Source organism: Daucus carota, chromosome 1, assembly GCF_001625215.2.
Source record: "Daucus carota subsp. sativus chromosome 1, DH1 v3.0, whole genome shotgun sequence".
NCBI lineage: Eukaryota > Viridiplantae > Streptophyta > Magnoliopsida > Apiales > Apiaceae > Daucus > Daucus carota.
This window is the reverse complement of record NC_030381.2, coordinates 11,822,485-11,838,152: the sequence shown is the minus strand read 5'-3', so window position 1 is coordinate 11,838,152 and position 15,668 is coordinate 11,822,485.

Genomic DNA, 15,668 nt, shown 5'->3' with positions numbered 1-15,668 from the left:
TTATCGAAGCAACACCTAACCAGGAATGATTGATCAAGTATTTTATCAAGCAAAGGATTCAAAGAATTATTTCAGTTCGAGTCGTTCGTGAACCAGACCAGTGCACAGGACGTCAGGACGTACGAAAGTATTCAGTGGATTTGATCAACGAATTAATTGATCAAGTCAATCGAGCTGCTCCAAGATATATTGCCAAAGGACCTTTTAATTAGATATATATGTATATATATATTAATTGTGAATTATTTGAATTTGAATAATTCAAGTAATTAATTTGACACAATTATATATATATATATATATATATATATATATATATTTAATTCCTTGTGCAAAATGGAATGACTTGAATTCTTCTAAGTCACTATTCCTTGCACAGTGGAAGAGTTGAGGCGCAAGGTTTGACTAAAGTCAAAACCTGCGCTTCACTCCTTCACTGTAATTCTGAAATGAAGTAAAACAGCCAAGGCCACACAGTGATGCTCAGGCGCATCATTTGACTTTGGTCAAAGCGCAACATTTGACCAAGTCAAATGGTGCGCCTCTGACCATGATTCAAGAGCAATGTTGTGTGTGAAGTATTTGCCCAAGTCCCAGCCAAAGGAGTGCATTGTGAGGCGCCAAGTTTGACTCACCTGGCGCCAAGTTTGACTCACCTGGCGCCAAGTTTGACTCAAGCGCAACTTTGATTACTTGGATTTTCTACAAGTACTGAAACAACAGTGGCAACAGTGAAAGATGTGTTGAAGCGCAACAATTGACTGGCGCAAGTTTTGACTTTCTATATATACATATATATATGTTCAAAGCGCAACTTTGTTATATATATATGTGTGTATATAGAACCTGCGCCCCTTCATGCACACAATTGGAGTTAGATTTATTTTTATAAATCGAATCCGTCCAGGACGAACTCAAGTCGTCCAGGACGAACTCGTTAACCATGGTTAGTTGTTGGAAAGCCTATAAATAGAGCTTAGTGTTTTCATTTTAAAATAACTACACACTTTGTAAGTGCACACACTATACACATTCTCGAGAGTTAAATTAGAAGATCGTATTTATCGAGAGTTTGTAATAGAGTGATTGTAGTCTCAGCAGCCGACACTTGTGTTGGAATTTGTAGCACCCGAGGATTATTTCTAATACAAGAATATTCCCCGACTTGTTGGAGTTATTTATTTACGATTGATTTAACATGGACTGAAACAAGATTATCCGCAATTAAATTAAATCGAAGAAATTGGTACGACGTATTCAACCCCCCCCTTCTACGTCTGATTGGACCTAACAATTGGTATCAGAGCTTAGCTGATCGATATACAAATCTGAGATCCGTAACCAATCTGAAAAGCTAGCTGTCCGTACAATCGTAATTTTATCTGATAACAATGTCGACACACAAGTTAGGAATCAAAGTACCTCCATTTGACAAGGATGACTACAACAACTGGAAGATGAAGATGTTGCTGTACATCAGAGTTGCTAATCCCATGTTCATTGGGATTCTGGAAAATGGTCCATTTGTGCCTATGAAGATTATTCCTGAATCTGTTGAAAATGGTGTTCGTATTCCACAGAAGTCTGTTCCAAAAGAGAAAAGTGAATACACTGACACTGATAAGGAATATGTTGCACATGATCATAATCTGCAACTCATAATTGTTGAATCAATGACCAAGACAATGACACATCTGATACTAATTCTGAAAACTTCAAAGCAGATGTGGGACACTATTGAGGCATTGATGGAGGGATCTGAAGAAGTCAGGGAAAACAGATACGATATGCTAATTGCCAGATATGAAGCATTTCAGGCAATACCTGGAGAGAACATTTCTCAAATCTATGAGAGGTTCATGTTGCTACTGAATGAACTCACCCTGCATGGAAAGACTTATCCTCAGAAAGAGATAAACAGAAAGTTCTCATTTGTGATGCCACCCCATCTAGTTGTTAAGACAGAGACCATCCGGGAAAGAAGCGACTTCAGGACTATGACTTTGGAAAAGCTGTTTGGAAAACTGAAGACGTTTGAGATGGAGCTTGAACAGAGAAAGATCATATATGGTGGTGGATCAACAGAATCCAAGAGTATGGCCTTACAGAAGACCACTGCACTGATTGCTGATCAACCATACTTTGGTTATCAACAATTAGTTGAATATGGTATCAATGATCACACTGTTGCTCAGAGTGATTGTTCATTCAACAAATCTGACCATCCTTCTACCAATTCTGAGATTGTGGAAGCTGAAATTGATGAAGTTTCTGGAGAACCGGAGGATGAGTTCTACACTCAGGAAGAGCTGGAGCAGCTGGAAGATAAGTCAATGGCTTATATGGCTGCAAGGTTCAAGCATATCAAGTTCAGGAAGAACCCCCGGTACAAGAAAGCTTCAGGGAACAAGTTTCAGGGTAAAGGAGGATACTCAAGGTCAGGGTCAAAGAGTACTGGCAGTTTCAAACCAAACATGTACGACAAGAGCAAGGTCAGATGCTACAACTGCAATGACTTAGGGCACTTTGCAACAGAGTGCAGGAAACCCAAAGCAGTTCCTGTCAGAAGCAACTCATATGATAAGAAGAATTCTTATGAGGATCTGAAGAAAGAGAATGAGAAGCTAAAAGCTAAGTTAGAAGCAATGGTGGCCAAGCACAAAGGAAGGGCTTACATTGCTGAGGGAAAAAGCTGGGATGACACAGATTCTGATGATGAACCTGTCCAGAGCAATTATGCATTTGCATTAATGGCTGACACTGTCGAGGAATCTCCATCTCAGGTATCTCCTGAAATTTCTGTTGATGACATGACTACTGCTGATTATAAAAAGACTATAAATGAACTAGGTCAAGAGATGTATAACTTGCACACTAGTTTATTAGCTTCAGAATCAGATAACTGTAGTCTTTCTCTAAAGATAGCTAAACTTGAAGAAAGAGTAGATGAATTAGCTTTATAGAAACTCATGAACACTAACCTTAAAGATAGAATTGAATATCTAGAGAATAAGGAGAAGTGTAGTGCAGAAATTGAGGAGTCCCTTAGGTCTCAGATTGCTGACCTAGAAACTAAGCTTAGGGCCTATCAGAATTCTGCTTTTCTACAGAAAGAGATCTTGGATAGTCAAAGGGTTGATAAGAAGGTTGCTATTGGCCTTGACTATAGTTCTTTGGAAAGTGCTAAAAGAAAGAAGAGAAAAGAGAATGAAGGCATATTTGTTTCAGCAGGAACTGAGAATGCTCCTGAAGGAACAAATATACCTAAAATTCTGAAGAACACCAAGACCCCTATATTTAGAATGGCACAAACAGAACCTCTGATAGAAGAAGACCTTGTCATCAAGGAAGAGTTGAAAAATGAGGAAGTTGTTAAGCCTCAAGTAAAACAGGAATCACAAGATGTACCTTCTAATTCCCAAGTCAGAGATGACTCAGATAAAACTGGATTAGGAAGTACTAGTTCCAACAAAAAGAAGAACAACAGGAATGGCAAGTTAGATCCTAAGAACACCAATTCTAGGAATTCTAATGCTAGAAAGGTTTGTAATAATTGCAATTCTACTAATCATCTTACTCATGCATGTAAAGTGATTAAAGTAGATAATTCTGTTTCTAGCATGCCTAATACTGTTAACATGAATGCTGTTCATTTGCCATGTGGTAGAGTAGGTTGCATGCTATGTGCTATGAATATGATGTCTGCATGCTTTACCATGTTGAATGCATCTTTTTCTGCACCATCTACCATGAATATGAATATGCCTGCACCTTCTGTTGCCCCTGTGGCAAAGACTGCTAGTCCTTCTAAGAAGAAGGAAACTCCCAACTCCAAGTCTAAAAGCACTTCTGCTAAGACTAAAAAGGAGAAGAGTCCAGTCACCCCTGAACAAGCACATGTTAAACCAGTTTCTGTTGATAATCCTGTTTCTACTAAATCACCTGGACCCAAGAACGTCTGGGTACCAAAGAAAGTTTAATCCATTTGTGAATGCAGGGCACAGGAAGGAAAAGTAAAGTTGTGTGGGTTCTTGATAGTGGTTGTTCAAGACACATGACTGGAGAAAAGTCCCTGCTCACAGATGTGGTGATGAGAACCGGCCCAATTGTAATCTTTGGAGATGACAGCAAAGGTTTTACAACGGGATATGGTAAGCTGAAAGTTGGAAATGTCATCATTGAAGATATCTCTCTGGTGGAAGGACTCAAGCACAACTTACTGAGTATCAGTCAGTTCTGTGACAAAGGATACGACGTAATCTTTCAGAAAGAAGTTTGCTTAATCCAGAACCGGAAGAACAAGGATCTTACACTTCGTGGTGTAAGAAAATCAAGTTTGTTTATAGCCGACATAGACTCAGCAAGTAAGGGGGAGGTCAAGTGTTTCTACACCAAGGCCTCTGCTGATGATAGTTGGTTATGGCATCGGAAGCTCTCACACTTGAACTTTAAGACTATGAACTCTTTAGTCAAAAGGGAACTTGTGAGAGGATTGCCACAGAAAGAATTCTGTTAAGAAGGACTCTGTGATGCATGTGAAAAAGGGAAGTCAAAGAAAGCATCACACAGGAGCAAAGGCATGACTGATATTGGTTCACCCCTTAAACTGATTCATATGGATCTGTTTGGACCAGTCAACATTCCTTCTATATCAAGGAAAAGATATGCTCTTGTGATCGTCGATGACTACTCAAAATACACATGGGTATTATTCTTACATTCAAAGGATGAAGCAGCACTCGTCATCATTGATCATATCAAGAAGATTGAAAAGGAAGCAGATCTGCCAGTAAGGGCAATCAGATCAGATAATGGAACAGAATTTCGTAATGCTGTTCTTAATGACTTCTGTACTGATAAGGGCATCTCTCGTCAGTATTCAGCTCCAAGGACTCCACAACAAAATGGTGTCGTAGAAAGGAAGAACAGAACCTTGATTGAAGCAGCAAGGACAATGATTAGTCAATCAAGACTTCCAATCTATTTCTGGGCTGAAGCTGTAAGTACTGCTTGCTACACTCAAAATCGTACCCTGATTAACAAGGATTTGGATAAGACTCCTTATGAAGTAATGGCCAACAGAAAACCATCACTGAGTTACTTTCATGTGTTTGGTGCAAAATGCTTTGTGTTAAAAGAAGAGCATTTGGGAAAGTTTGATGCCAAAGTTGAAGAAGGCATATTTCTGGGTTATTCTTTGGAGTCTAAGGCCTACAGGGTTTATCTGATCAATGACGATAAGCTGATTGAAAGCATCAATGTAAGATTTGATGATACCAAACTCCCAAGTCTCCAAAAAGAAAATGAATCTGATTCTCTAGAGTTTGAGAATTTAGAAGACATCTATTTAGGAGAAGATCAACCTGAAGCTGATATAAGGGAACCTAATACAAATGAAGGAAATGCTGATCCTGAACCATCTGGAGGAAGTATTGGTAACAATACAAATGATCATCATGATCACAGTGGTCAAAATGGAGGATCATCAAATAGAATCTACATCAGCTCAGGGGGAGTAAGTCAAAGTGGATCTACTAGTCATCACACTCAACACAACTATGATTTTGGTGAATCATCAAGATTGAATCTGCCAAGACAAAGGGTATGGAGTAGAGACCATCCTGTTGAACAAATCATTGGTGATCCAGACACAGGAGTGCATACTAGAAGAGCAACTCAGAATGAATGCAACTTTGCTGGATTCTTGTCTCAGACAGAACCAAAGAAAGTTGAAGAGGCTCTAAGTGATCCAGATTGGGTATCTGCAATGCAGGAAGAACTCAATCAATTCGAAAGGCAGAAAGTTTGGAAGCTGGTGCCAAGACCTAAAGGAAAATCTATAGTTGGCACTAGATGGGTTTTTAGAAACAAACTGGATGAAGATGGTATTGTTACGAGGAATAAGGCAAGACTGGTTGCAAAGGGTTATTCACAAGAAGAAGGAATTGATTACGATGAAACCTATGCTCCAGTTGCTAGGCTTGAAGCAATCAGGATGTTCTTAGCATTTGCTGCACACTCCAACTTCAAAGTATATCAGATGGATGTGAAAAGTGCATTCCTGAATGGTGATCTAGAAGAGGAAGTCTATGTTGAACAACCCCCTGGGTTTGAAGACAAGGAATTTGAAGACTTCGTATACTTTCTCTTCAAAGCACTCTATGGCCTGAAGCAAGCCCCTCGAACCTGGTATGACACTCTTTCCAAGTTCTTACTTGAAAATGGTTTCACCAGAGGTATCATCGATAAAACTCTTTTCCATAAAAAGCATAAGGATGATATAATTCTTGTACAAGTATATGTCGATGACATTATGTTTGGTTCTACTAATGATCTTTTGTGCGAGAGATTTGCTAAGTTAATGCAGAGCAAGTATGAGATGAGCATGATGGGAGAATTGTCCTTCTTCCTAGGACTTCAAGTTATTCAGAAGCCTGACGGTATTTTTATCTGCCAATCTAAATACATCAAGGATCTTCTGAAGAAATATGGAATGGAAGAAGCATCTCCTGCCAAAACCCCTATGCCAACTGCTGTCAAACTTGATCAGGACAAATCTGGTAAGTCAGTTGACATCACGAAGTATCGAGGTATGATTGGCTTTCTCTTATACTTAACTGCTAGTAGACCAGATATAATGTTCGCAACTTGTTTATGTGCTAGATTCCAGGCTGATCCTAAAGAGTCACATCTTATAGCTGTTAAGCGTATTTTTAGGTATCTAAAGGGAACCCCCAATCTAGGGATTTGGTACCCTAAAGATACAGGTTTTAATCTGATTGGCTATACAGATTCTGACTTTGCAGGATGTAAGATTGATAGGAAAAGTACTTCAGGAAGCTGTCAGTTTCTTGGACGAAGGTTAGTGTCATGGTATAGCAAGAAGCAACACTCCGTGTCTACGTCTACAGCGGAAGCTGAATACATAGCTGCTGGAAGTTGCTGTGCTCAAATCTTGTGGATGAGGAATCAACTACAAGATTATGGACTCATGTTGGATAAAATTCCGATTCTGTGTGATAACACGAGTGCCATTGCCATTGCCAACAATCCTGTTCAACACTCCAGGACAAAGCATATTGATATCAGGTATCATTTCCTTCGCGAGCATGTCATGAATGGAACAGTAGAGTTACACTTCGTACCTACTGATCAACAAATTGCAGACATCTTCACTAAACCACTAGACGAATCCACTTTCTCTAGACTGGTTGGTGAACTTGGGATGTTAAATATGTCTAATTAATTAGACAAGAAATAACTGCAATTTGTTCGTAAGTTCACAAGTTTTAAAATGTACATATTTTCAGGACTTGTGAATTTACAGAGTGCATCCAGTATTTTACATATTAATCTGATAATTAGTTTTAATTATTTGCCATGATTTATATGATTTGCATGATTATGTGATTAATTGCTAAGTGGTAGATATTTAGAATTAATTTTCTTGAATTGTTTAAGTGCTTATATTCAATTAATGAATATTAGTATTTATTTAATTCATATTTTAATTATATTTGATTAGTGGATTTGAAGCAATTCAATTTTCTATTAATTAAATTTTAATTAAAATACCTGTAGCATAATAATTTAGATATAGGTTGACTAATTTTAATTTGGTCTAACTTTATTTAAATTAATTGTGAATCTTTTCAACAGTTTATCGAATTATTTTGTTTTGATCAAAATAATTTGATAAAATGACTGAACTCTCGCTCTATTATCTATTGAAGCGCAACGTTTGACTTCCCAGTCAAACCTTGCGCCTCTAATCGTATATATGAGCTATATGTGACTTTGAGTTAGAATGTTTTCACTCTCATATATTGATACACTGGTAATACATACCCAGCGCAACATTTGACTTGGTCAAAAGTTGCGCCAAGTATGTATAGCCACTGTATATGTGTGTGTGGTTTCGAACTATGCTAAGTCCCACTGAAGCGCAACGTTTGACTTTCGGTCAAAAGTTGCGCCTCTAGTTGAGTATACACAGATATATGCTCTTGACTTCGAATTCTTCTAAGTCACCTAAGGGCAATTTAGTAATCTCATTTATTGCGCCTCAGTGCTACATATGTATATATATGTATGTGTACTTAGCCAGTTTTCATTTTCTTTATTCTTCAGTGATATACACGTATACATACACGCAAGATCTCTCCCCTCTATTTCAAAACCTCCGAGTTCGTGATTTCCTTAATCGACCAACACTCACTGATTTCTTGTCCATTTACAGTACTGAGACCAGTTTTGAAACCCCCTCACCGAGAGCTTTCATTTTATACCTAAAAATCAACGATCCGTCGTTATTTTTCGTAAGGGTTTTTCGAAGCTTTTCATATTCTAGGACTGATTTGATCGAGTTTTTAGTGTCGAAAATTTGCGAAGCCGATACCATTATTCTTAGAATTTCAAGAAGTACAACATACTTTAATTTCATCGAAATCTGAAATTCTTGAATTTAGGGTTTTACGGAGCGTTATTATTTAATTATTTTCGTGACATAAGTTGAAATTTGTTCGTTATTATTCGTGAAACGAAATTTATAATCATTTTTAATTCTAATTAAAAATGGCTGCAAATTTTGAGATCCTGAAAACAAATTTCACTATTGTTGAAAATAATAATTTAATTACGCAAGCGAATTATCGACGCTGGGTTAGATATATGTCAGAATTCTCATTTGCACGATTTGCTATGACAGAGTCTGTTTATCTTAACAAATCTCTACTTCGAGATTTTCTGTCTTCTGTTTCTGTTGTAAATGAAGGACAGGTATTTGGACTCAAGTGTGTCATTCAGGGACGTACACTGATGATAACTGAACAAACCCTGAACAATGCACTCCATTTGCCAACTGACAACTTTGAAGCTGTTCCAGACAGGGCTGAAAGAACTAATTTTTTCTTTGCTATTCACTGCCAGAGGGAGAATGGTGATCTTCCAGGGAAAATGTATGTGAAGCACTTACCTCGAGAATGGAATTTCTTCTTTAATTCCATCTCTCATGTATTTGCACCAAAAACTGGAGGGTTCCATGGGATTACCATCTTCAACCAAGAGATTGGAATTGCAATAGCTCAGAATACAAGAATCAATCTGGGACATCTGATCATGGGGGCTTTTCAGGACTCCTTAAGGAAGAACAGCAATGTACTTCTCTATCCTAGGTTCTTCCAGATTGTGCTAAACCAGATGCTGACTCCTGCTGAAAGAGCTGTCTATCCCAATATAGACAATGTCATTTGCTCTTTAATGTCTACCAGGGTCATTTCTATGGTGGAAAACCATCAGAACTACACAAACAATGAGGATGTGGTTCTTCCGGAGGCAATGCAAGAATTCCTGAACAACCAGAACTTGCCTCCACCACACATTCAAAATGTTGTTGATCCAGTGGTTCAAGAAGAGGAGGCCCCTGAAACACAAGCTGAAGAAGTCACTGAGTCATCTCATCAAGCTAATATCCCTGAGACTCAAACTTCTCAAGTTCAAGAAGAGGTGATAGTGGAAGATGCTGAAACATCCTCTGACAACAATGCTCAATCTGACGGAGAGGATTCTTTACAGGATAATTCCACTGATTCTGAGGATGAAGTGGATACTCCTGTTCAAGTCACTGTAGCTGCACCTTCTGATGATGCAATGGTGGATATTGATGAACTCTTCACCAACACTTACAATCCACTGCTACAGTCAGGTATTCATTCTGATTCTGACAATCTTTCCTTTAGTGCACCTGAATGGGTTCAGAATCTTCTGGATTCCAATCAGCTTTCACCTCCTATCACAATTGCCAATGAATTTGAAATCCCACAAGTTCATAACCAAGGCACCACCTCACAAACAACTGAAGCGGAAACTACTCTACCCCTCAGCCAACCACTTACTATTCCTGAGAGCGAGGGAGAAAGTGCCTTAAGTGCACCACATAAGGAGATTGTTTCTGAAACTGCAGCTCTGTCTCCTAGTCAAGAAAGGAGAATAGAACCTGAGACAACTGCAGATATGTCTATTTCTTCACCACCTCAGCCAAATACTATTCCAATGCACAGTGAGGTTGCACACACGATGGAAGAATTGACGGTTGCTAACACTTTGTCGTCCATGTCAGGGACAGACACTGTTGTTTTTGATCCTATTCAGGGTCAATTGCCTTCACAGGCTTCTGGGGGAAACTTGGATGAATTGCCACATTCTACATCCTTGTCTACCCCCCTGGGAGGAACATTCCCAGATCCTTCAAAGGACTCTTCACCTCTCGAAGGTGAACGGCAATCTGTTTCTGAGCCCTTCATATCAGGAAGTGTGCCAGTTATAGAGGACTTGTCACAAAGTCTTTCACCGTCAAAGGCAGTTGTGGGAAACCAGGGTGCTTCGCCAATTCAAGGATCACATCCTTCGAGCCCTGTGTCTACCCACCCCGAGATTCCAACTCAGGATCCATCTAAGGACTCACTACCTTCGAGTAGTTGGCAACTTGTTTCTTATGACTCAGATTCATCTGACGAGGAAACTGAGGACGAAGGCTCACGAACCTTCATTGCACCTTCTGTGACCTCTCTAGAAGAGGCTAAGAAGATTTCACTTGCAGGTACATCAACAGATGCTGGAACTTCTTTGAGTGAGAGGGAAACACCTACAGAACCTGTCATACAGAAACCCTCTGACCCACTGAGTGATCTAGTTGTGAGAGAAATGAGAGAAACACCTGCAGAACGAACTTGTGAGAACCCAACAACCCAACCTTCAATTGCATCTACTATACCAACTGTATCTGTGACAGAATTTGAAGCTCTGAAGTTCAAAGTTCAACATCTAGAAGCTGAGAATCTTGTTCTACGGGAGGAGTTAGTGGAAATCAAATCAACAATGGAACAAAGGTTGGCTGCTCTTGAAGCTAAGTTGCTGGCATCTCAACCTTCCAGAGAGGATTACTCAACTGAGGGGGAGAGAGCAGCTGAAAAAGCAAAGGGTAAAAGGGTGCTCACAGGGGTGTCTGAAGAACTGATTGATTCTGCTCTGAAACATCAATTCAGTTACAGTCATGATGAATACATCCCTGAGTTTGTGGATGACAGGGTGATTAGGATGGTTGGTGCTGAGAATGAAGATCTTGAAGAAGGAGAAATCCCAGACACTGAAGTCTTTGCTGATGAACTTGCATATCACAATGACATCTTTCCTGCTGAAGAGTTTGAAATTGCAAATCCACAAGACATTGCTAATGTTGCTAGGGATTATGCTGAGCAAAGGAGAGCAAGGGAGAAGTTAAAAAACCAAAGACGGATTCGAAGGGAAAGGAGACTTGCCAACTTACATAAAGATGGAGCTGAATGGGATGCTGCTAGATCAGTGTTTGACTTTCCAGAGGTCACTCAAGAAAACAATGATGACGAAGTGAAAGATATCTTTGACTCCTTCAGGAACAATTACAAGGATTTACATGATTATCACGAGGTGTTAAATGATATCATTTCTACTGTGTCTGTTGCTGTGCTTCCCAGAAGAGGATGGATGGTAAACATGTCATTTGAGCTACAAAGAGAAGGCCATGGACTCAAGCATGTGTCAAGTCAGTTTCTCAGAGATCTATCTTTAACTGAGCTGTTTGTGGTAAGAAATAAGATCATCTCAACCGGCAGAAAGCATAATGAAGTATTCAGAGATATGGTGGAAGAATGGATCACTGATATTGGAGTTGAAATTCATGACAAACCTTCAGTTATCAAGTATTTCAAGGATGGTATGATTCAGAGTATTGGACTCACTGATGAAGCATTGTCAACATACAATCCTCGTATACTGAAATATCTGGAAACTCAAGTCAGGGAGAAGTGCTCAAGGACTAGCAAAGGAAGACTAACTGCTGAACTGCTATATGCCTATCGTCTGAACTTTGCTGCTCTGAGAGACTTAGACTTATCAGCAATCAATCGTCAACCACCATATCCACTGCCACCACTCAATCCTGAAATTCCTGAAAATCCAAAAGCTCCTGTTGTAACCTACAATCCTACTTCTGTGATATTCAAGAAGAAGAAAGACTCTGAGGCCATTGCTATACCACTGACAGAAATTGGAAAATTCTCTTCCAAAAGAATCATTCGTGTTGTTGCTGCTGTCAAGTTATCAGTTGTGAAAGAAGACAAGAGTGTGCTCAAAGATTTGATTGATCTTCTGGAGATAAGAAAGGCTGTAGAGACTGTCCATAACACTTCAAGGGTTCGTGCTCATCCATCAAGAATCATCATGAAAATTGAAGGAATGGAGATGAATGTCACCTTTAAGAAGTTGAAGAAAATGGTTCATGTCCAGACATTAGAGAAGATGAAGAAGAATCTAGAGCAACCTCCACCTGAGAACACACTGGAGCAAGTGGCACTGAGTACCATCACTGCTAGGATTGAAGAAATTGAGAGCAAGCTCACTCAGAAGAAAGAGGAGGAAGCTGCAAAGAGAAAAGCAGAGCAGAAGCTGATTAATGCAAGAGCCAAGAAACCAAGGAGAGATTAGTTCAGGCTAGAGGAACAATGGCTGCTTGTATTTACTTTTGATTTCTGGAAAATGTAAGATATAATCCAGACTGTACTTAGTATTATTTCCTGTTTAAAATAGTATGCTTTTTCATTGTGTCAGTTGAGTTATCCTCTTAAAGGATTTGCTTGTCGAACTCTAACAATCAAATAGGGGGAGATTGTAAAGCATAATGTAACGTAAATGTAATTACGATAACTCAACACATCAAAAGACAGGAAACAATACGTAAGTATAATCAGTTGAAGAATTACATCTCATCAGTTGAATATCCTTCACTTAGATAAAATTACATGGCATTGGATATTTACAATTAGCCATCCTATTCTACCCATCCGTTGATAATTCCCAATGATAAGAAATATAACAATTACAACTGAAATTTGATAAAGATTCTAAGTAAGACATGTTACAAAATGTTTATGTTATCATCAAAAATTATTGATTCCTAACAATCTCCCCCAATTTATGACTGGAGAAGATGCAGACATAAATTCTACACTTGATGATAACAAAACATAAATAAAATAAAATGCAGAATTTAAATACAAGAGTTAGAAAAGTTTACAGATGATTATGCTCCTCTAGACTGAGCAGTTACTTGTTCCTAGAAGATCTTCTTCTTCTGGACTTAAGTTTTTCTTCAAGAATATCAATCTGTTTCTGAAAGATCCTGTAGAACCATTCTTCATCACTGTCTTGCCTGTTGAGCTTGGATTGGAGAGTCTTCAGAGTATTCAAGCTAGCAACTTTGAGTTGATCTTTAGGTCTGAAAAATCTCCTAACACCTTGATTGTCCCTAAATTCCATGATTGGAGTAGGTTCATGATGAATTTTCTTTCCAGTGTAAGGGATTTTCAGCCTTCTCTGCAGACTGGCATCTAGGGACCATTCCTTCCTGATTTCAAGGATTCTCTTTAGTACCATTTGCTTTGCAGGTGGTGTAAATCCTCCTGTCCTCTTCATAGATCCATATATCTTTGTTAAAGAGCTGAATCCCTCAGAATTCAGAACTCTGTGAAGAGGCCAGATGACATCACCTTTGCTTTTGTAAGAGAATGCCAATCTTTCAGGTAATTTTGAAGTTGCTTCTATTCCTCTTACTTCTTGAAGATCATCCAGCTCCAGCTCCAACTCAGAGATTTCTTCAATGTTGGCAATGACAAGATAGTCATCTGGATTTTCAGGTTCTTTTGGGGGTTTAGGAGGGTTAGCCATCCTCTTAGCCACAGACTTGACTTTCTTCTTTGGCTTGGAAGTTTCTTGAACAAGAAAAGCTGGAATTGGAATATCTTCCAAGTCAATTGGCTCCTCCTTTGGCATTATTGGCTCATCATGGAAGTTGACATCTGGATGTACCACTGTGGTGTCCTTGATTGGATAAGAAGGCTTTGAGATAGGCTTTTCTGGCACTTCTTCTCTTCTCTTGGATGCCTCAGGCATCTTAGTTTTAGATTTGACTCTCTTTTTCTTTGGAGAAGATTCAAGAGGCAATCTTTTCTCAGTTTGAAGCTCAGCTGCCAGCTCCTCTTCTAGCTCAATAGCATACCTTTCATCAACCTCTATTTCTTGATTCAAAGAGAGTTGAGATTCATACTCCTTTCTTTCACATTCTCTGGCCACCTCTTCAGCTTTTGCAAATGAGTAGTGAGGATGGCCAGTTCCAATAAACAGCTTTTGGCCTTCTCTGTAGATGATGGCAAAATGAGCTTTTAAAGCCACATCTGTAGAGTCTTTGTAACTTTTGATCTCTTGGCCCAAAAGCTTGTATTCACTTTTGTCAGGCCTGGCTAGTGGAAAGTAGATTGAGCTTGAGTCTTTTCCAGGCCTGGAGTAACCACAATTGTTTGGAAATAGAATGGCCTTGAACTCATTCCAAAATGATGGCTCACCCTTTTCTTTCTTGGAAGGAATAACAATTTCAGGTGTAATCACCCTGAGAATTGTAGTTGTGGTTGGAAAAGAGATTTGAGTTGTGGTGGCTGCAGATAAGGATGGTGAGTTTACAGAAGATTTCTTTCCCAACTGAGCCACTCTCTTTGCAATAGAATCTATTTCTGCAATCCTTGCAAGCTTTTGCTTTTCCCTTTCAGTATGGAAAAGAGGAGGAATTTGGCTGATCAATTCTGCAGGAGTTGGTAATTCTTTCTCCCCCTTTTTGTTAGCAGCAAGTGTAGGAGATGAACTGGGAAGAGAAACACCAGAGGCAAGAAGAAGATGCTGAAGAAGTCCAGTCTGAATTCTTTGATGCTGCAACATCTCTTCCATTCTAGAGTTTAAGATATGGACATTTCCTTCCAGAACTTCCACTTGCTTTTCCAACTGAAGTTGCTTTTGCTCAGATTCAGAAAGTGCTGATTTGACTTTAGCTGGAAGCTTTTCATCAATTTGCTTGGTCAGATCAGTCTTGACAGAGGCAATGAGAGAATTTAGATGCTCTATCTCATGCTGAAAGTGGAGAGATTGATATTTGTGAAGCTTGAGGTTGTCCAGAGCCTGACTGGCAATAGTAGCAGAGATGGATGGAGGGGAGGATGAGCTTCCAGATTGTGGTTGAAGAATGGTGGAGACTTGCCTTTGCAGCTCCAAGCTAACTACAGTTGCATTGGCAGACTGCATGGAGACCCAAGAGGGAAGAGAAGTTGTAGGTTGGTCACCAAGAGATTCCTCAAGTGCATCATTGAGGTCTTCATCACTATCATCATATTGAAAGTCATCTCTAGCATTGGCAGGCAGAGCTGTAAGTGCCTCCTTTGCTCTAAGCATAGAAGATGTAGTGTGAATCAGATTGAGGTGCCTCTCAGCTGCTTGATTATCCAATCTGGCAAAGTCTTGAATAGAAGACATCCCATGAGTAAAAGTCTCAGGGTCTAGTGAAACACCATCCAATATGGATCTGTATTCAGCTTGAAAATCTTGTTCACTAAACCCTTCATTGACACCTGCATTTCTCTCAATTTCTCTCTTTTCTTGCATCAAGGACTCCCCTTGGCTCACCACACCACTTACCTCTCCCTCACTTACCCTTACTAAAGGGTCACTCTTATCCTCTCCTTTTTCCTGGCTGGAAGAAATAGCCAGACTCTCCACTCCCTCTCCTTTTGCCAGCTCACTAGGCTGCCTCTCCA